The sequence below is a fragment of the Oncorhynchus clarkii genome, chromosome 4, assembly GCF_045791955.1.
Source record: "Oncorhynchus clarkii lewisi isolate Uvic-CL-2024 chromosome 4, UVic_Ocla_1.0, whole genome shotgun sequence".
Taxonomy (NCBI): domain Eukaryota; kingdom Metazoa; phylum Chordata; class Actinopteri; order Salmoniformes; family Salmonidae; genus Oncorhynchus; species Oncorhynchus clarkii.
Genome location: NC_092150.1, coordinates 64,020,303 through 64,044,032, shown reverse-complemented (window position 1 = coordinate 64,044,032; position 23,730 = coordinate 64,020,303). Strand labels below are relative to the sequence as shown.

At 41.9% G+C, this 23,730-nt stretch overlaps 1 pseudogene; it reads left to right on the top strand.

Annotated features, from left to right (window-relative positions):
• Positions 1 to 715: 715 nt before the first annotated feature.
• On the top strand, positions 716 to 22,213 carry LOC139408024 (cyclic GMP-AMP phosphodiesterase SMPDL3A-like; annotated as a pseudogene).
• Positions 22,214 to 23,730: the final 1,517 nt, after the last annotated feature.

The window sequence follows — 23,730 nt, the reverse complement described above, 5'->3', positions numbered from 1 at the left end:
TGAGTTTAAATGTATTTGGCTAAAGTGTAAGTAAACTTCTGACTTCCAACTGTATTCACAACTATACTTAAAAAGCTGATGCAAATAGTTACCTCAATATACTTGGGGAAATTTACTACAAATGATTATTTCTATACAAGGGAATATGCAAAAAGAAACAACAGTGTTCAACTTCAAACTTCCACATCTTTATTTTAATAAAATAAATGTTATAATTTTATCATTTCTTCAAACTTCAATCTCAAATTTCCATTTAAACCTTACTCCTTAGGCATTCATATTTTGTCATCTGTAAGCATTCTGGGTATAACTACACCTTGCCTCCTTAGGTAAAGTTACATCCAGATAGCTTGCACCTAACTACAAATAATTATAGATCTTCACAACTGCATAAAGTTGTATGTGATAGTTTGGGATTAGCACTTTGACCGCACATCGTGTACAGATTGGCAAAGATTTTCTGGTGGTCTGTGTGCCCCTTAACAACAAAGCAATATTTTAACAGAAACGTAAATTAACGATTTGTCTAAATAGACTTTACACAAAGCACAATATGAACCTTAGCTCAAATACAACCTCATTCAAACTGTTTTAGATTAATCAAAACATGGGGTTTCAAAACATACATTGCACATTTGTTACAAAATATATGCCAAATTCTCCCTTAAACCTGACTCCATATGCACATATTATTTTGACAGGCTTTTGTGGAGCGATGGGTAACGATGTTTCGAGGGTGACTGTTGACGTGTGCAGAGAGTCCCTGGTAGGCGCCCAGGTCGGGGCGAGGGGACGGACGTAAAGTCTATACTGTTACAAACCACCTTTATAGCAGCTCCTTTTGACTTAAACAAGTCAAAACATGTTGGTGTATATTCGTCCAGCTTCTGCATAAAGGTGGACTCAAGAGAAACAGTTGTAATTCTTCTGAACTCTTCCTTAATCTGAGAGAGAGAGAGAGAAAACATCTTCTGAACAGATAAGTACAAAAGATGATCCGAGAGCCAGAATGCTATTGGGAACCCCTCCCAAAGCTTGTGTAGAGTGAGAATGTTCAGACTAATCTTTAATGCATGTTGAATTGTAGATTATAATACTAGGTCAAGACAACAAAATATTTAAATAAATAAAGATGTATACCTACATTGACTATTTTCCTTCGGCTGTATTTTGTACCTGAGTGGGTTCAAACAGGGTTGGCCATCTTTCATTGAAGTCCTTCACAGAAAGGGCCGGAACGACATTTTGTCTTCGATATGAGAAGGTCTTTGCCATTTTAACACTCACAATGTTGTGGTTGTCACATATTTGTACTTGAATGCAGGAAAACTGCAGATCTTATATCCCTACGGATCCCGACGGAATTAAAATAAAATCAATTATTTTTTTGTGTATACATAAGCTTAAAACATTATTACTTACACATCCCATATGCTATCTCCTTTTAAAATAAGGAAGACACACATTGTCAATACCTGCCTGGGTGACAACGCATTGTGTAAAACACTAATAGGGCCCTATAAAATCCTTGTTCTTTTTTCCCCCAAATGCCGTTTTATTGTCCGGAATTCCATTATAACTTTTTGTTGCTTAATGTGTTCAATCCATTTGGGTGATAAACAAATACAGTATATATCTAATACCTATTCTTCACACTAATGTTGGGTTACTGTAATAAAAATATATTGTGTATCCTGTCCGAGGGGTACCGTGTATTCTGTTTACATTTCTGGATTCCGTCGGAGTTTTCAGCATTGCGGAAATCATAGGGCCCTACAAGCCCTTATATGAGCTACAATGACAACAGAAATATATTGTAACGACCCTGGGTTTATAAGCGCGGAAATCGACCCGGCCGCACGAGCATGCTTTTGCGGCACAGTCGATAGCGCGCCGGACCTCGGGCTCGAAGGTCGAGAGGATTCGAGACCTGCTCCCTGCTGTTTCATTACAATATTTACATACCATGTCAATGTATTCTGGAAAAGATGGTCTGTCCAGTACCCAGGAACGTCTGAATACCTATACTCTAAAGAAGAGGAGTTGTATTAAAATCTATGACAATGTCAGGAAAATAAAACTCGAATGACTTCAGCTTTAGATAGCTAGCAGAAACATCGCAATCCTAGCTGATTTGGAAGAGCTGCTTGTTATCCATCTTACTAGCCAGCCCAGTTATTTCATTTAGCTAGGTAACTACTGCACAAGGTCAACGTTTGCAGTGCTGCCTTGAACATGTTGTGAATATATGAACAACAAGGTTTCCGCAAGGACAGGTGTAGCTAGACAGTGTAGTTAGCTAGCTACGTATGGTTCGTTCCTGTCTGCCTGGCTAGCTTGACTAGCAGGCAAATATTACATTGCAGGGGAACCATGTGTTCAGTTCTACTGTAATGTTTGCTGACAATGCACTTTTTGGTACGCTGGGTAGCTAATATGTCACATAGCGATTTCGGTCAATATATAACGTACACAAAAATGACAAAGGTTAGAAACAGCGCCGAGGCGAGTAAATGCCCTGCTAACTTACTAGCATGCCCACCACTAGCTAACAATACAGCTTGCTAGTAGCATGCCCACCACTAGCTAACTATACAGACATCACGGCCGTTAACTAGCTAGTAGCATGCCCACCACTAGCTAACTATACAGACATCACGGCCGTTAACTAGCTAGCTTATCAACTTGCAAAATATAACGTACTCTAGCAATATAGCCAGCTAGAAGCTTTTCGTACTTGAAGAATATTAGTTAAAGTTTTTCACAAATATTTTCGACACTTCGACACACGTCGAAAATATGTGTAGAGAGATCCAAACTACATTCCAAGTTATAATTTGGTCCTTACCTGCTGCATGGCCTTTCCAGAGGAGAGAGATCAAGAGGAGGTCCATTGAGGGCCTCCCGGGTGGCGCAGTGGTTAAGGGCGCTGTACTGCAGCGCCAGCTGTGCCATCAGAGTTCCTGGGTTCGCGCCCAGGCTCTGTCGTAACCGGCCGCAACCGGGAGGTCCGTGGGGCGACACAATGCACAATTGGCCTAGCGTCGCCCGGGTTAGGGAGGGTTAGGGAGGGCTTGGTCTATAGGGGTGTCCTTGTCTCATCGCGCACCAGCGACTCCTGTGGCGGGGTGGGCGCAGTGTGCGCTAGCCAAGGTGGCCAGGTGCACGGTGTTTCCTCCGGCGCATTGGTGCGGCTGGCTTCCGGGTTGGATGCGTGCTGCGTGCTGTGTTAAGAAGCAGTGCTGCTTGGTTGGGTTGTGTATCGGAGGACGCATGACTTCAACCTTCGTCTATTGTTACTTAGAAATATTCGTAAAACCTATTATTTATTATTTTAAGTAAAAATCATTGATTTTCTTTTGCAATATTTACTAAGCCCGTGTACAAATATTTATACGCCCGTACGGGAGTTGTAGCGAAGATAGTAGCTACTACAACAATTGGATACCACGAAATTGGGGAGAAAAAGGGGTAAAAATTAGGAGGTCCATTGAGCTGGTCCAAGCACAATATAAGTTCAGAACTTGATCTATGTTAGTCCAACATAATGTTAGTCCAACATAATAATGATATTTTGAATATCATATTTTTAAGTTGATGGTTGTTACTTAGAAATTGGTTGGGTTGTATATCGGAGGACGCATGACTTCAACCTTCGTCTCTCCCGAGCCCGTACGGGAGTTGTAGCGAAGATAGTAGCTACTACAACAATTGGATACCACGAAATTGGGGAGAAAAAGGGGTAAAAATTAGGAGGTCCATTGAGCACAATATAAGTTCAGAACTTGATCTAGCATGTTAGTCCAACATAATAATGATATTTTGAATATCATATTTTTAAGTTGATGGTTGTTACTTAGAAATATTTGTTCAAATTTAGCAGCATATTACCCTGGATTTTTATTTGCAAATGCCAGTCTTTTACAACACATATAAGTGTTAAGTAAAACCTATTATTTTAAGTAAAAATCATTGATTTTCTTTTGCAATATTTACTAAGCCCGTGTACAAATATTTATACATGTTAAGTTTGCCTTTAATAAACGCAGTTGACAGTGAGAGGACGTTTCTTTTTTTTCTGAGTTTATATTTATCAAAACTATATTATACCATCAAAATTGCAAATACTTTAACAAAAGAACATAACAGCCTGCGAAAGTTTAAGGCAACCATAGGCTACTAATCTCTTGAATCCAAGTAGACAGAACAGAACGTTTAAAAAACAAATCCCGGTAGATCAACACATTTTATTTACAGTCGCTAAATCATGATGATCAAAATTGGAAGTACAAGTATTAAAATGTGTAGAATTATGGGTAATTACTAAAAAGGTTAAGCATATTTTACCAAACAATTTAATATACATTCCAGCAGCATACCACCCTGCATCCCACTGTGGGCTTGCATCTGAAGCTAAGTAGGTTTTGTCCTGGTCAGTCCCTGGGTGGGAGACCAGATGCTGCTGGAAGGGGTTTTGGAGGGCCAGTAGGAGGCACCCTTTTCTCTGGTCTAAAAATAATTAATTTCCCAATGCCCCAGTGCAGTGATTGGGGACATTGCCCTGTGTAGGGTGCTGTCTTTCAGATGGGACTTAAACGGGTGTCCTGACTCTCTGTGCACACTAATGATCCCATGGCACTTATTGTAAGAGTAGGGTTGTTAACCCAGGTGTACTGGCTAAATTCCCAATCTGGCCCTCATACCATCACGGTCACCTAATCATCCCCAGTTTACAATTGGCTCATTCATCCCCTGTAACTATTCCCCAGGTTGTTGCTGTAAATGTGAATGTGTTCTCAGTCAACTTAGCTGGTAAAATAAGGGGATTTTTAAAAATCTAATAGACAGTGTGCAAGATTCATTAATCAGTGTCATCACAATTTCATGTATCCAATACAAATGCTGGTTTGCTTATAGTTTTGTAGACTTTCCTTTGGTCCACAGAAACCCCATCCACAATATAAATAAGGAAATGTCAATACAATGGAGAAACCAATGATTTGAATGTATAGGCCTCAATCCACACACAAGCAAAGTTCTGTAATGGAAGGTAACAATGTTGAAGATAATGATTCAGTACTAACCCTACTTCATTCTCTATATCTCTGCCTGTCCGCAATATTTTAAAACATCATAACAAAATTAGACAGTCCCCAATGCCTAGATCTATACATGTATTGTGCATTGTATGATACTAATTGTGTGATTTAGAATTTTGTGTATTTGGCTTAAGCAGCAGGAGTCGCATGTCCCCATCCTGCCTGGTGTCAACGGTACAAGCTGGTGGCAGTGGTGTAATGGTGTAGGTAATGTTTCTGGCACATGTTAGGTCCCTTGATACCAATTAAGCAATGTTTGAATGCCATGCCTTGTAGAATCCATGTCCCAAATAATTCAGGATGTTATGGAGTCAATGGGGGGTCCGACCCGGTACTTGATGGGTTTACCTAATAAACTGGCCACTGAGTTGTGTTACCTATTGTTACGGATACAGGTATCCTGTGTCTGTGTGTATCCTGTGTTTCTTTTCTCTCCTTCTCCCCTCACAGGTGAAAATCATCACTCCCCAATCAGTCAACAATCAACCCATCAATCAGAAGACACACCTCCTGTTTCCTACCCTATCACAGTTCCTTCCCCATGGTTTAAAAACCCCATCATTTGTTTGCTCTGGAGCTCAATATCTTTGTAAATGCCATGTTGGTAGATCTCTGTTCTTCATAGATTTCAGTAGCTCAATCTCTTTGTAAATGCCATGTTTGTAGACCTCTGTTTTTCAACTCTCTCTCTTTGTGTCTTAAACCTCTCCTTTTGTTTGAGCACCTCCATAGCACTTTGTCATCACCTGTGAGTATTGTTTTTGGTTATGGTGTTTGTATTTAATTGCTGGTGGGAAAAGGGGAAACCAAGACAAGTCGCCCATGGGCATACACTACCCGTAGGTGAACTTTGTTATATACACTAGTTAGAACTGGGTGGACCACCCACTGTATTTTTGGTTAGTTAGTTAGCTGTTGTTAAAGTAGGCTAGTCTAGCTTAGGGGTGTTTTTGCATATTTGTTTCTTTCCTTGGGTCCAGCTCAGCCCCTTTTCCTGCTCCTCCCATTACCGTGTGTTTATCAAATAAACCTTGCGTTTGACGGTAGATTTCAGTTGTCCTGGTTATTACGTTCATACTTTTACTTTGTCACAATTATAATTTGCATGAGTTATGTTACGCGTCTCATTACCACCCCCCCCTAGACTGTCGGGCCAAAAGGAATTCGTAACATAAGTGGAGCCTCATCCGGGATCTGTCTTTACTGACACCCATGCCGCTCATGTTGATAGTGGTATAGTTCAGTGTTGAGCGTCATAGCTGAAGTAGCATTAGTGTTTGCTATTTTCGTTGGCTCTTGTGAAGTAGTTTAAGATGGCTACTTTTGATTTGAAATCCTTTTTGGATAACCCTTTGTGGGAGGTTTTTGACAAATGTCGTAGAGTTGATTTAATGACCTTGGCTGACCATTATTCAGTATCGATTCCACAGAATGTGGAATGTATTGTTGGAAGAGCTAGTGCTTGTGTTACCGCTGCCTGAGCATACTACCCCTGTAGGGGATGTTGCTGCTCCTGTAAGCCCATTGGTGTCTGATAATGAGGGTGAGGCTAAAACACCAGCCACATTGTCCCATTTTGATCCACGCTCCTCACTGTCAAACGGTGATGCCAGGAGGGATGTCCGTTTAGCACAGTTACAACTAGAGGTGGAAGAGAGAGCCCAAATTAGGCGAGAGACTCTCCAGTTGGAGATGTGCAAAATTGAGGCAGAAAGAGAACAGCGGCATTTAGATTTGGAGATGTGTAAAATTGAGGCAGAAAAAGAACGAGAACAGAGGCAGATGACGTTTAAAATGCGCCAGATGGAACTGGAGGCAGAGACAGCGAGGCTAGCCTTCGTTCCTACTGTGCCTATTAGTGAGCCGTCCTCACCTGCTGTGTCCTCAAACACGTTTGACATTAGTAGGCAGATTGCCTTAGTACCTTTGTTCAGAGAGTCAGAGGTTGACTCCTATTTTTGTGTATTTGAGCGTATAGCCGTAGCATTGAAGTGGCCTGAAGAGGTATGGTGCCTATTCAGTGTAAATTAACTGGTAAAGCCCAAGAGGTTTTGTCAGCGCTACCTCTAGAGGACAGTTTGAATTATGAAGTGGTCAAAGCTACTGTTCTTCGTGCCTATGAGCTTGTGCCTGAGGCATACCGACAGAGATTTAGGTCTCATAGAAAGTCTTCTAGTAAGACTTATGTGGAATTTGCTAGAGACAAGGGAAATCTGTTTGATAAATGGCATGCTGCTAGTAAGGTAACTGATTTCAACTCTCTCCGGGAGTTAATCTTGTTGGAAGAGTTTAAAAATTGCTTACCCGAACGCATTCTAGTTTACCTAAACGAACAGAAAGTATCCTCCCTGGCAGAAGCGTCTGTGTTGGCAGACGAGTTTGTGTTGACGCACAAGAGTGTGTTTTCGGCTCAAACTGAGAGTAGAACCACTGAGTTTCCTACCTTTAGCCCTAGTCGGCCAGCAGTAGTATATCAAGCACGCCAGAAGAATGAGCGTTCCTGTTTCTATTGTCATAAAGTGGGACATATGATTAATGATTGCTTCATGCTTAAACGCAAACAAGGGATGCCTCTTCGTGCCAAGCCGCCAACAGGTGTTGCTCTAATTCGTACGGTTGTGAGGTCTGCAACAAAACAGGTGCCTCAGGGTAACTGTAGTTTGAAAGTCTCAGTCCCCGACCGCAGTTATGAACCATTCATTTCCGAGAGGTTTGTGTCCCTAACGAATGACGAAGCGTCTCAGCGTCCGGTTAAAATCCTTAGAGATACTGGTGCGGCGCAGTCATTTATATTGTCTGATGTGTTGCCCTTATCTGACGATACATACTGTGGTGCCAGTGTGTTAGTGCAGAGTATTGAAATGGGTTTTGTCCCAGTGCCGTTGCACTTTGTGAAAGTACACTGAGTTAATCAGTGGAATATTCAGAGTGGGGGTACGTCCTAAGTTGCCAGTGAAAGGTGTGACCTTTATAATGGGTAATGATATTGCCGGAGGAAAGGTAGTACCCGTATTGGAAGTATTGGATAAAAGTGACCACTCTCTCTCTATTGAGCTGGCACAGAGTTATCCACATGTGTTCCCCGCTTGTGCTGTCACTCGTGCTCAGGCACTACAAAAGGGTGACGTGATAGATTTGTCGAACACTGTTCTGTTCAAAGAGGATGATCAAGAGGATGGATTGTGTGATACCTCTGAGAAATTGATCACCTCTGACAAACAGCCCAGGAAAGAATTAAAGAACGTTGAACTTATTGCTGATGCAATACAGTTACCAGTCACTCGTGAGCAGCTGATTGCTAACCAAAAGGTTGACGACAAACTTGCTAAATGTTTTACTAGTGTTGTCTCATTGGAAGAGGTGAAGAAGAAGAATGTGGCTTACTTCATTGATGGTAATCTCCTCATGCGTAAATGGAAATCCCATGTCGACGCGGGTGGAGATTGGAATGCTGTTTACCAAATAGTGATTCCTACAGCCTTTCGACAAAATGTGTTATCCCTTGCTCATGATCACCAGTGGTCTGGTCATTTCGGAATTACAAAGACGTATGATCGGATCCTTCGACATTTCTTTTGGCCGGGTTTAAAACAAGATGTGGCTCAGTTCTGTCGGACATGCCACACCTGTCAGATAACAGGAAAACCAAATCAGGTTATTCCTCCTGCTCCTCTTTGTCCTATACCTGTCATAGGTGAACCATTTGAGCATGTGGTGGTTGATTGTGTCGGACCGTTACCGACGACAAAATCGGGTAACCAGTTTTTGTTAACGATAATGTGTATGGCTACAAGATACCCCGAGGCTATTCCTCTGAGAAGGATTACAGCCCCGGTAGTGAGTAAAGCCTTAATAAAATTCTTCACGACATTTGGGTTACCTAAGGTGGTACAAAGCGATCAAGGTACCAATTTCCTATCCAAGCTCTTCAAGCAGGTGTTAAAATGCTTATCAATTTCACATCGTGTGTCAAGCGCCTATCACCCAGAGTCTCAGGGTGCGCTTGAAAGATGGCATCAGACACTGAAGTCTATGCTACGTAAATATTGTTTGGAATCTGAGAAAGATTGGGATGAGGGAGTTCCTCTAGTTTTGTTTGCTGCTTGTGAAACTGTGCAGGAGTCCCTAGGTTTCAGCCCGGCTGAACTAGTGTTTGGTCACACAGTGAGAGGACCAATGAAAGTCCTTAAAGACAGTTCTTGTCCCAAGAGTTGTGTACCAGAGATGAGAATGTGTTGGACTATGTTAGTCGCTTTCGTGAGCGCCTACACCAAGCTTGTGCTCTAGCAAAGGAAGCTCTGTCTTCCTCACAGAGGAGCATGAAAAGACACTATGATAAAGAGGCTGTTTCTCGTCCACTACAGCCAGGTGACCAAGTACTGGTGTTATTACCTGTTCCAGGATCTTCACTGTCAGCTCGTTTCTCTGGTCCTTATTTGATTGAAAAGAAAATAAGTGAAACTGACTATGTGCTTCAAACTCCTGATAGACAACGCCAATCTCGTGTGTGTCACATTAACATGTTGAAAGCTTACCACACCCGACCCATCACACAGTTAGAGAGTTCAAAAACTGAGGAAGGTACTGCAGTCTCCTCTGCTACTACTGCGATGATAGTGGACTGTCATTGATGATGTAGATGGATTGGAGTTGCGCAATACTCAACAGCAGTGTGTTAGATTGCCCAACTCAGAAATGCTGCTGTCTATCCAGTCAGGTCTGGTTCATTTAACGGATGAACAGGCCAATGATATTGTGAGGCTACTACACAGTTTTCCATGTCTCTTTAATGACGTTCCTACTCGCACAAATGTGTTGGAACATGACATTAATGTTGGAAATGCTACACCTATCAAGCAACACCCATATCGTATCAACGCTTCCAAGAGGAAGATAATGAGGGATGAGGTGAAATATTTGTTGGAGAATGACCTGGCTACGCCAAGTTCCAGTCCTTGGAGTTCTCCTTGCATTTTGGTTCCTAAACCTGATGGTACGTCCAGGTTATGTACGGATTATCGAAAGGTCAATTCTGTCACAACGCCAGATTCGTTCCCGTTACCCAGACTGGACGACTGTATCGACACTATTGGTGCTGCTAAGTATGTAACCAAGTTGGACCTCTTCAAAAGGTTACTGGCAGGTTCCGTTAACTTCACGTGCTTCTGAGATTTCTGCCTTTGTGACCCCAGACAACTTCCTTCAGTACTCAGTCATGGCTTTTGGGATGCGAAATGCACCAGCCACTTTCCAACGACTGGTTAACTCCGTATTAGCTGGCGTTCCTAATTGTAGTGCATACCTTGATGACCTAGTGATTTATTCATCTGAGTGGTCAGATCATGTTGACTCGCTAAGGGTAGTATGTGAACGGTTGGCAGCTGCTTCTCTAACCCTGAACTTGGCAAAGTGTGAGTTTGGGAAGGCTACTGTTACCTATCTCGGTAAAGAGGTTGGCCATGGACAGGTGCGCCCTGTTGATGCCAAGGTCTTGGCTATAACTGCATTCCCTGCACCTACCACCAGACGAGAGCTACGGCGCTTTTTAGGGATGGTTGGCTACTACCGTAGCTTCTGTAAAAATGTCTCTGCGGTAGTTGCTCCATTGACCGATTTGCTTAGTCCGGCTAGACCATTTGTGTGGTCCCCTGATTGTAAGAGTGCTTTTGAATTTGCGAAAGCACTCTTATGTAGTACCCCTGTACTTGCTGCTCCGGATTTTGAACAACCATTCAAACTTGAGGTAGATGCTAGTGCCAGAGGTGCTGGTGCTGTTCTACTGCAGCAGGACCAGAGTGGAGTGGATCATCCTGTTTGTTATTTTTCACGTAAATTTAATAAATGTCAAACAAACTATGCGACAATAGAACAAGAAGCTCTTGCTTTGTTGGCTCTGCAATACTTTGAAGTATACATTGGTTCCAGTGCCCTACCCGTGATTGTATATACTGACCATAACCCCTTAGTTTTTCTCCACCGGATGTACAACCAGAACCAGCGCCTTATGCGTTGGGCGCTGATTGTACAAAATTATAATTTGGAGATCCGCCACAAAAAGGGTTCAGATAATGTGTTGGCAGATGCTTTGTCTCGTGTGTAATGATTTTTGTATGTTTTGGTTGACTTTGTTATTGTTGTGAGTATTCATGGTAATACTGTGGTCGCAACCACTAGGGTTGCTCTTTTAAGGGTGGGAGTGTTACGGATACAGGTATCCTGTGTCTGTGTATCCTGTGTTTCTTTTCTCTCCTTCTCCCCTCCACAGGTGAAAATCATCACTCCCCAATCAGTCAACAATCAACCCATCAATCAGAAGACACACCTCCTCCTGTTTCCTACCCTATCACAGTTCCTTCCCCATGGTTTAAAAACCCCATCATTTGTTTGCTCTGGAGCTCAATATCTTTGTAAATGCCATGTTGGTAGATCTCTGTTCTTCATAGATTTCAGTAGCTCAATCTCTTTGTAAATGCCATGTTTGTAGACCTCTGTTTTTCAACTCTCTCTCTTTGTGTCTTAAACCTCTCCTTTTGTTTGAGCACCTCCATAGCACTTTGTCATCACCTGTGAGTATTGTTTTTGGTTATGGTGTTTGTATTTAATTGCTGGTGGGAAAAGGGGAAACCAAGACAAGTCGCCCATGGGCATACACTACCCGTAGGTGAACTTTGTTATATACACTAGTTAGAACTGGGCGGACCACCCACTGTATTTTTGGTTGGTTAGTTAGCTGTTGTTAAAGTAGGCTAGTCTAGCTTAGTGGTGTTTTTGCATATTTGTTTCTTTCCTTGGGTCCAGCTCAGCCCCTTTTCCTGCTCCCCCCATTACCGTGTGTTTATCAATTAAACCTTGAGTTTGACGGTAGATTTCAGTTGTCCTGGTTATTACGTTCACACTTTTACTTTGTCACAATTATAATTTGCATGAGTTATGTTACGCGTCTCATTACCACCCCCCCTAGACTGTCGGGCCAAAAGGAATTCGTAACACCTATAATTAACAAATCCTGACTAGCATGAATTACATAATCCCCTACATGTAATAAAATAGATTGATATAACATGCCCAATAATATTTCAATTTCAGGGAGATTCTGGCACATCTCTGACCTGCATTTTGATCCCCCCTACCATGTGACTGATGAATACACCAAAGTGTGTTCTCCTCTAAGGGTGTCCCAGCCTCAAACCCTGGTCTTTTTGGAAACTTCATGTGTGACTCTACCAGCTCATCCTGTCAGCTTCCAGCACATGAAACAAGTTGAGAGTTTATGATCTGGACAAGGTTTGTAGCTTTATATGGTATGGAAAACAACATGTGGTGTTAATGTGGATTAGTTTTTTCCTGTTTCATATACAACGCTAATGGAGAAGTAGCCTGTGCACCTTTTGAGAGGTTAAACAACTAACAAAAGCATATTGCTTCCTCCTTCCTGTCATTGGATAAATAACAATGATATTGTTACTGATGGAATTGTTGTAAAATAAGCAACCAATCAGTGATTTGCTCACTGAAGCATGAACAATGTCTGTATAGTGTATCGTTTTGAAACAGCTCTAGGCTTTGTCTCGAACCGAAATGTAATAAGTAATTTCCACAGCAGCCTAATAGGCCATAAATCATCCATACAATAACTTCTGCTGATATTAAAACCAAGTGCTATAAAGTCATTATGCCAACGTTCAACCAGTGGGGACAACTCCGCATCAGATAGGTGTGCATATGAATGAAGAGCCATGCATAGCAAAGGCTACTAAAAATGCACTAAATGCTAAGGCCTGAACATTTTAATCACACAACACGAAAGGACTTGTACTGCATGTGTAAACAGTTAATCGGTTAAGCCTGACATTTTATTGGCATGTATAATGCTTGTTAAGCATAATTAAGATGCTTTGGTGAAAGGCCCTGCCACTGCACCTAGATTCAAATGTGAAAAAAGACAACTCCTGGATTACAGGGATTTATGGGTAACACATTAGCAGATCTTTGTTTTATTTCATTCATTCTGCCCTGGGCTCTCTCTAATAAGTTATTTGAATGAGCTTATTCCTCTCACCAGAGACAACCCTCCACATGTCCCATCAGGGGAGCTGTCCACAGACGTGGTGATCCAAGTCATCAGCAACATGACTCAAACCATCAGGGAGTTCCTCCTAGACATGCCGGTGTACCCCGCCCTCGGGAACCACGACTACTGTCCCCAGGTATTCTATCTATTACACTGAACTCTATCAGAGAAGTAGTTGGTGAACCAGGCGAGGCAATCATTTGAGGAACCAAGGCTTTTGAGTCTGCCAATAAGAATGTGGTGATTGCCTTGGCCAGGTCGATGAATACAGCTACACAGTAATGTCTCTTATCGATGGCGGTTATGATATCGTTAAGGACCTTGAGCGTGGCTAAGGTGCACCCATGACCAGCTCGGAAACCAGATTGCATAGCGGAGAAGGTACGATGTGATTCAAAATGGTCAGTAATCTGTTTGTTAACCTGGCTTTCGAAGACCTTAGAGATGCATGGTAGGATAGATATAGGTCTGTAGCAGTTTGGGTCTAGAGTGTCTCCCCCTTTGAAGAGGGGGATGACCCTGGCAGCTTTCCAATTTTTGGGAATCTCAGACGATACAAAAGAGAGGTTGAACAGGCTAGTAATAGGGGTTGCAACAATTTCGGCAGATAATTTAAGAAAGAGAGGGTCCAGATTGTCTAGCCCGGCTGATTTGTAGGGGTCCAGATTTTGCAGCTCTTTCAGAACATCAGCTATCTGGATATGGGTGAAGGAGAAATGGTGGGGGTTTGGGCGGGTTGCTGTGGAGGGTGCTAGGCAGTTGACCGGGGTAGTGGTAGCCAGGTGGAAAGTATGGCCAGCCGTAGAGAATTGAGAATTTCAATAAGCATTTATAGTGGATTTGTCAGTTGTAACAGTGTTTCCTAGCCTCAGAGCAGTGGGTAGCTGGGATGAGGTGCTCTTATTCTCCATGGACTTTAGTGTCCCAGAACTTTTTTTAGTTTGTACTGCAGGATGCAAATTTCTGTTTAAAAAAGCTAGCCTTAGCTTTCCTAACTGCCTGTGTATACTGGTTCCTAACTTCCCTGAAAAGTTGCATATCACTGGGGCTATTCGATGCTAATGCAGAACGCCACAGGATGTTTTTGTGCTGGTAGAGGGCAGACAGGTCTGGAGTGAACCAAGGGCTATATCTATTCCTGGTTCTACATTTTTTGAATGGGGCATGCCTATTTAACTTCTTGCTCCTACTTGAGACGCAGATGTCTCAAGTAGACACCTGGAAATGCAAATGCGCTACGCTAAATGCTAAATGTACTCGTTAAAACTCAAACGTTCATCAAAATGCACATGCAGGGTATTGAATTAAAGCTACACTCGTTGTGAACCTAGCCAACAAGTCAGATTTTTAAAATGCTTTTCGGCGAAAGCATGAGAAGCTATTATCTGATAGCATGCAACACCCCAAAATGCCTGAATGCGACGTAAACAAAGATTTAGCTTAGCCGGCGCTACACAAAACGCAGAAATAAAATATAAAACATTCATTACCTTTGACGAGCTTCTTTCTTGGCACTCCTATATGCCCAATAAACATCACTATTGGGTCTTTTTTTAATTTAAATCGGTCCATATATACCCAAAATAGCTTTCTATGGAAGCTGTGTGATTCAGAAAAAAACATTGTTTTAAAACGCAGCGTAATTTTTTAAAATTAAAAAAGTTGACGATAAACTTTCACAAAACACTTCGAAATACTTTTGTAATCCAACTTTAGAGATTATAAACGTTTACTAATACATCAAAATGATTACAGGGCGATGTATATTCAATAGCTGCTCGTCTTCAAATCAATGGCTGCCAATGTGCACATTCAAAACATCCTGGTGGAGACCGGAAGAAATTGAATCCAGTTAGTTGGATTTACCAACAAAAAAGTCCCTGGAAAATGACGACAATGGCGACATCGTGTGGAATCTGTAGGGTCCATAATTAATTTTGTGCCCTTTTAACAACGCATGAAAGTGACGCATGGAAATTATTTTTAGCTTTCAGAGAGCAGTTTTTCTTGCGCTTTTCGATGAAACACACGATCTGTTATAGTCACAGCCGTGATTTAACCAGTTTTAGAAACTTCAGTGTTTTCTATCCACACATACTAATCATATGCATATACTATATTCCTGGCATGAGTAGCAGGACGCTGAAAAGTTGCGCGATTTTTAACAGAATGTTCGAAAAAGGAGGGGGTAGACTTAAGAGGTTTTAAGATGGTGAGGAAGGCACTTTTAAAGAATAACCAGGCATCCTCTACTGTCGGGATGAGGTCAATGTGGTTCCTGGATACCCCGGCCAGGTCGATTAGAAAGGCCTGCTCGCAGAAGTGTTTGACAGTGATGAGGAGTGGTCGTTTGCTCGCAGACCCATTACGGATGCAGGCAATGAGGCAGTGATCGCTGAGATCTTGGTTGAAAACAGCAGAGGTGTATTTGTAGGGTGAGTTAGTTAGGATGATATCTATGAGGGTGCCCGTGTTTATGGATTTGGGGTTATATCTGGTAGGTTCATTGAATAGTTGTGTGAGATTGAGGGCATCAAGCTTAGATTGTAAGATGGCCGGGGTGTTAAGCATGTATAGGTCACCTAGCAGCACGAGCTCAGAAGATAGATGGGGGGACAATCAAATCCCATATGGTGTCAAGGTCACAGCTGGGGGCAGAGGGTGGTCTATAGCAAGCGGCAACGGTGAGAGACTTGTTTCTGGAAAGGTTCATTTTTAGAAGTAGAAGCTCAAATTGTTTGGGTACAGACCTGGATAGTAAGACAGAACTCTGTAGGTTATCTTTGCAGTAAATTGCAACACCGCCCCCTTTGGCAGTTCTATCTTGTCGGAAAATGTTATAGTTAGGAATGGAAATTTCAAGGTTTTTGGTGGTCTTCCTAAGCTAGGATTCAGACACGGCTAGGACATCCGGATTGGTGGAGTGTGCTAGGGCAGTGAATAACTTAGGGAGGAGGCTTCTAATGTTAACATGCATGAAACCAAGGCTTTTACGGTTGCAGAAGTCAACAAATGAGAGAGCCTGGGGGGTGGGAGTGGAGGTAGACACTGCAGGGCCTGGATTAACCTCTACATCACTGGAGGAACAGAGGAGGAGTAGGATAAGGGTACGGCTAAAGGCTAACAGAACTGGACGCCTAGTATGTTCAGAACAGAGAGTAAAAGGAGCAGATTTCTGGGCACGGTAGAATATATTCAAGGCATAATGTACAGACAAAGGTAGAGTAGGATGTGAATACAGTGGGGGTAAACCTGTGCATATAGTGATAATGAAAGAGATATTGTCTCTAGAAATAGCATTTAAATCAGGTGATGTCACTGCGTGTGTGGGGGGTGGAACTAAATTGTTAGCCGAGGCAGGTTGAGCAGTGCTAGAGGCTCTACAGTGAAATTAAACAATACATACAAACCAAAACAGCAATCGACACGGCATGGTGACGTTAGGGAAAGGCATGCATAGCCGGGTGATCATACAAGTCCAGTGCGTGTCTTCAAGCAGCTAGCGGCACGGGGCTAGCAGGCTAACAGAAACGGACGGATCAGCAGGGTTTCGTGTGGTAATCCGGGCCAATTGGCAAAATATGTATAGTGGCCGAAGAAATATGTCCGAAGAGCCTCTTAAATCAGCAGTCCAATGTGCTTAAGATGGCTAGCAAGCCGCAGATCAGCGGCTGTGCGTTCAGGGGTCGTTAGCTGCTATAATTCCAGGTGAAAAAATAATAATAATCATAATAAAAATGTTTAAAAATAAAAATAGGTTCAGAGCTTGCGGTAGGAATCCGGAGATATCGGGAAGAATAAGTCAGACTAGCTCTGGTTTGAGTCACGCTGTACAGACTGGCGAGAGTTGTCCGGGATAAAGGTAGCTGATGACCGCTAGCAAAGGATAGCTGACTGCTAGCTAGTGGCTTCGGAATGTATTCGATGGGCCTCGTAAGCCAACAGTCCGTTGTGCTCTAGACAGCTAGCATTCAGGGGACGTTAGCTGCGAAGGTTGGAAGGTGAGAAGGCTCAGAGCTTGCGATAGGAATCCAGGGATATGGAGAGAAAACAAAATAGGTCCGGTATGCTCTGGTTGAATTGCGTTGTACAAACTGGCGAGAGCTTTCCTAGCTAAGGTTAGCTGATGACCGTTAGCTGGCTAGTTAGCTGGCTAGTTTATGTTGGAGAGATTCCAGTAAGAGGCAAAGAAAAATGTTAGAGAAAAAGCAGGTCCACACCACATTGGGTGCTACGCCATCTTGGATATTAGGTGAGTATTGTGGACTTACTACAATGTTGTTGATCCATTCACAGTTTTCTCCTATCACAGCTTTTAAACTCAAACTGTTTAAAAGTAACCATTGGCCTCATGGTGAAATCCCTGAGCGGTTTCCTTCCTCTCCAGCAACTGAGTTAGGAAGGACGCCTGTATTTTTGTAGTGACTGGGTGTATTGATACACCATTCAAAGTGTAATTAATAACTTCACCATGACCAAAGGGATATTCATTGTCTGCTTTTTATTATTTTTTACCCATCTACCAATTAGGTACCCTTTTTGAGAGGCATTGGAAAACCTCCCTGGTCTTTGTTGTTGAATCTGTGTTTGAAATTCACTGCTCGACTGAGGGACCTTGCATGTGTGGGGTACAGAGATGAGTTAGTCAATCAAAGATCATATTAAACACTATTATTGCACACAGAGTGAGTCCATGCAACTTATTACGTGACTTGTTAAGCACATTTTTTACTCATGAACTTATTTAGGCTTGTCATAACAAAGGGGTTGAATACTTATTGACTCAAGACATTTTCAGCTTTTAATTTTATTATAATAAAAAATAATAAAAACATGATTACACTTTGACATTAAGGGGTATTGTGTGTAGGCCAGTGACAAAAAAAATCTCAATCGAATAATTTTTTAATTCGTAACAACAAAATTTGTAAAAAAGTCAAGGGGTGTGAATACTCTCTGAATGCACTGTTTGACCTCTTGACCTTCTCCATTCTCTATGAGGATATTTCTAGGGTGTCCTGCAGGGTTACTCAAATTCACTGTCACTTTATTGGGGGTATAGGATTGTGTTCAGGCTTCAATCACAGCTTGGGCTGCACCAACTGAGAGTAAAATCCTCCTTCACAAAATGTATATTTTAGTCGTTTAGCAGATGCTCTTATCTAAAGCAACTTCAAGTAGTGAGTGTATACATTTCTGTTTGTACTGGTCCCCCGTGGGAACTGAACACACAACCCTGGTGTTGCAAGTGCCATGCTCTACCAACTGAGCCACACAGGACAATAAATTGACGGTCAGGTAAGGTTATTGTGTGCTTGGTCAAGTTATTGTGAGTTTTACAATGGTTATCAATATATAATGTTTATGGACATTAAAAACAATGCAAAAAATAATTGCAAAGTACCAAGAGGCCTGATCAGCAGGCCTAAAATGAGTTCTCTCATGTTCTAGCCAGACTCAGGGGGTTGAATACTTATCTAATCAAGATATATGTGTTTTATTTTTCATTACTTTTCTTTTACAAATGTTAGAATTTATCTTCCGCTTTGACATTAGAGTATTTTGAGTACTGTAGATTGTTGACCGAAGAATGACAAATCAATTTTAATCCCACTTTGTAACACAACAAAATGTGGAAACACTCAAGGGTCGCGAATACCTTCTGAAGGCACAATAGCTACATTACTTAGTAGAAGGAATATATATCCAAACTGAATTTGGTAAAAAGGGCTTTTATGTACTCTGCGCCATCGTCTTGGAACACCTTACAAAATACTTTTAAACTGGAAGAACTTGTCCCGATTTGTGTTTTTAAATCACTGATGAAGGATTTTGAGGCTGATTCCCTGACCTGCAAATGTTTTTAATTTGCTGTTTTATACTCTTGTGAATTCAATGGTTTTTACTAGATTACTTGTAGTTTTTCATGTTGTCTGTCTGTAATTTTTTTGTAATGACTTGGTGTTGCCTATCTTGGCCAGGGCGCTCTTGAAAAATAGATTTTACTCTCAATGAGCCCTTCCTGGTTAAATAAAGGTAAAAGAAAATATCTAGCCAGGTTTTTTTATTTTTTTATTTAACCTTTATTTAACCAGGTAGGCTAGTTGAGAACAAGTTCTCATTTACAATTGCGACCTGGCCAAGATAAAGCGTAGCAATTCGACACATACAACAACAGAGTTACACATGGAATAAACAAAACATACAGTCAATAATACAGTAGAACAAAAGAAAACAAAAAGTCTATATACAGTGAGTGCAAATGAGGTAAGTTAAGGAAATAAATAGGCCATGGTGGCGAAGTAATTATAATATAGCAATTAAACACTGGAATGGTAGGTCGGCAGAAGATGAATGCGCAGGTAGAGATACTGGGGTGCAAAGGAGCAAAATAAATAAATACCAGTATGGGGATGAGGTAGGTGGATAGATGGGCTGTTTACAGATGGGCTATGTACAGGTGCAGTGATCTGTAAACTGCTCTGACAGCTGGTGCTTAAAGCTAGTGAGGGAGATGTGAGTCTCCAGCTTCAGAGATTTTTGCAATTCGTTCCAGTCATGGGCAGCAGAGAACTGGAAGGAAAGACGACCAAATGAGGAATTGGCTTTGGGGGTGACCAGTGAGATATACCTGCTGGAGCGCGTGCTACGAGTGGGAGCTGCTATGGTGACCAGTGAGCTGAGATAAGGCGGGGCTTTACCTAGCAGAGACTTGTAGATAACCTGTAGCCAGTGGGTTTGGCGACGAGTATGAAGGTGCGGAGGGCTTCTGTCCTGCATGGATTCTAAGCACCAGAAGACTGCTTATACAGGATATAACATGGAAGACTGACACGTGTTTTTTTAAAGCAAGGTTTGACTCCAAACCAGTCCTATTGTCATTGCTCATGTTCCAGTGGGTTACTTGCCCTATGCCAGGAACACCAAGGCCGTCAGAGAACTCTACAGTGAGAGACTTGTGAAGATAATTCACAACTACAGGGAGATCATCTCAGGGCATTTCTATGGCCACACTCACAGAGACAGCATAAAGTTCTTGCAGGATCAGCAAGGTGAGTCACTGGATAGCGTCAAGGCTCTGCGTTGGAGAAGTGACTGTCATCAAGGAGTAACTAGTATTGATTAACTTATAGTATTGATAGCATTCGATAGTATTCAATAGATCATATGCTGTTAACTTAATCATAGACTCTTTTGTAAAAGTAAATTTTTTGTCTGGTAAGTGCCTGGGTCAGGATGAGGTTTGGACATTATTTGTATCTGTCATCAAATTCTGAACTCTACTTCCTACATACAGTATCATTGTGTGAACGAGGCATCATACGCTAAGTGACCTTTTGTACCTTTCCAACTATAATGACGCGTTTAGATCGTGTTCAACTCCACCTCAAATTACTCAGACAATCGACATCCACCAATGTGACCCATTCACCTCCTGTGGGTTCAGTGTTATCCTGACTGTCAGTGTTGGCTAGAATCCCCACAGCCACAAAAATGCTTGTTTGTATAATTACCTGGCTTAATGCAATGGAGGAAGAACTAAGGAATTAATGCCTTTAACCATGTATTTATTTACCCAAATTATCATTTGTTTGCTTTGAAGGGGAGCCGGTTAGTTCCCTGTTTGTCACACCGGCTGTTACTCCAATCAAAAAGGCAGAAGAGCCGTACTCCAACAATAGAGCCTTCCACATGTAGCATTATGACCCATAGGACTACGGGCTGCTGGTAAGTAGGGAACTCAGTTAACTTGTGAACCACCATTATCCAGGGGTTTGGGACAATCTACTTTCATTTGGAAATATCCATTCATGGTGTATTATCCTCCTCATGTCTAACATTAACCCTCTCAAGGTGATGTAGTTAAGCTGAACTTATTTCATGATTACCATGCAGAGGCTGATTTCAGTTCTGCTTTGTCACTTTCCCTCCTATTATTTTCATAAGGTCAGCACTGATCTGTCCTTGGCTTGGTTTACTAAAGTACAGTTTCAACAGAGCAATCCCAATGTGATTCTCGCTCATACAGCATAGAGCTCAGACTAGCTTACATGTGATTTCAGCATGCCCCAAAGACGAGAGCTCAAACATGTAACCGTGGGGAGGGCCCAGCCTTTGAAAATCACTGTTAGTCTCTTTGTAGCTCTACTTCCTGGGGTAATCTGTTAAGAAAAGCAATGTGGAAAATGAGAACGAATCAGAAACATCTTGACAACACTTTTTCAAACAGGGCGCATTCAGTCTCAACAGCTTAACAAATCCCTAGACCAGGGTTCCCCAACTGTCGGTCATTTTGGGGGGAGGGAGCGAGGGGATTTTCATTGTTGGAAATAAAAGACTGTAAAAAGCCCTGGAAATCAGCTCCAAATGATTATACATTTTGGAAGTCTATTCCCTAGTGTTTCCACGCATAATAGAGAGAGAAACACTTGATCTATATAAAAGCAAGCTAGGCGGAAAATCATTATGTTTTAGTCAAATATTATATTGGTTTGGGCTTCTTGCTGTCAATTTGCTGCCTACAAATGATTTGTAATTATGTTCCAGCCCCCCTACCATCCGCTCAAGAAAAAATCGGCCCGCAGCTGAATCTAGTTGATGATCCTTACCCTAGACCCACAGCAATGCTATTCCTTCATGATTAATGTTGCTGTCATTCATAACAAATCTAATTATAATCAAGGTACTCTCTCAGAGCAAAGTTTTTTACATGGCTTTTCATGGTTTTGAAATAGTATTTTTCTCTCTCTGAAGGATATTTGGCAGTACTACTTGAATCTCATCGAAGCAAACCAAGAAAAAAGATCTGACTGGAAACTTGAATACGTAATCACTGAACCACTTGGATGAAAGGATATTCAACCACACAGCTTGTTTCAACTTGCCCTGAGTTTTGAGTTGGGGCAAAGTGAAACGTTTCAGAAGTATTTTTGCCATTTTATGGTGAGCTATGATGTGTGTGATGGGGCCTGCAAGCTGACCCAGGTCTTTGCAGCACTTGGACTATACCTCCTATATCAAACATATTGAAAAGGGACACTAAAACAGGGATATTTTTATTGTGAACTACTGTAATGTAAAAATTCAGGGATTTTATTAATGCTGTACAGATATTTCTTACCTTTATTTAACTAGGCAAGTCAGTTAAGAACAAATTCTTATTTTCAATGACGGCCAAGGATCAGTGGGTTAACTGCCTGTTCAGGTTCAGAATGACAGATTTGTACCTTGTCAGCTCAGGGGTTTAGAACCTGCAACCTTCCAGTTACTAGTCCAACAGCTCTAACCACTAGGCTACCCTGCCGCCCCAATATGTTTTCACATGACCATGAAATATAAATGTATAATGTAATACTTTCAATTCAATTTAATGGTGACAATTTAAGCATCTCTGAGGTCGAAATAAGGACACGATACCAGATGAGAATGTTGATGATTATATAATCGCAAAAGGCCAAATATTGTGTCCAACTTTTTTTGGACCTTTTATTGATTTCTCTTTGACATGTTGAAATCAAAGAGAAATCGATCGCTAACTGCTAAGTACACTGTATGGTTATTGCTTTTAAAATGTCTGGCAGTTATTGAATAAACTGTAAACTGTGAATTGCTTTGCTTGCAGTATAAAGCAAATGGCCTCTAAGTGGTACTGTTGCACAAAAGGGGAGGGCATTCATGAGAAAAACATTATTATTATTATTTATTTTTTTCCAATGCACTTGTTTTATTTCCCAAAAATGAAACATGGCACGACAATTTTCTCTGCATTTTGTAAGTTGTGATGTTTTTTTCTCTGAGACACCATCAGTTTCTCATGTGCAGAGATCAAACTCTCTGGATCAAAGTGGCCCTAGTTTGGAGATTGTTTTCCCAGCTGTCATGCTACAGTTATCCTCTTCACCTGCTCCCCAGTCCCCTCTATAGCTGTACTGTGAGAGAGGTTAACTCATGACCTCGCTGGAGAAAATGAAAAGCTAGCAAATGCCACACTAGACCAAACCGCTCTGCGGGGGAGGGGGGATCAGACAGCCCCAACCCTATTCAACCCTCTCCTCCTCTCCCCTTGTTCCCCACTTCTCTCCCCCTCTCCCCACAGTCCAGAAGGACTATCTGCCCTTGCCTTTTGGATTTGGGGACGAAATCTTTTCACTCATATGCCCTCAACTGGGTTTAACATTAGCATTCAGGGGCTGAGAGAGTCTGGGAGAGTCACAATGCCTGGTGGAAGGGACTGTGGAAATGAGGTTAGTGGTTGACATGGTGATAAAGACGACTCCGGGGTAACTGCAGCAGAACTCTGGCAGGCCTCACTAATGACTCTGTGATGCACTAATAAGCGTGAATCACTGGACTGTCAATCAGATGGGCTGGTTCCCCTCAAAGGACCAGCTACTGATGGAGCAAGCGAGAGAGAGATGGGTCAATATTTGCCCTGTCGATGTGACTCTGTTTGAGACTAGAATGGGTCTCTTGCTCTTCAGTCTTCACTACCCGCAAGCCTCCCTGAGTTGTCCTGGGTTCAGGCCAGGCTTTAAACAACAGTATAAATCTAGCAGGAGA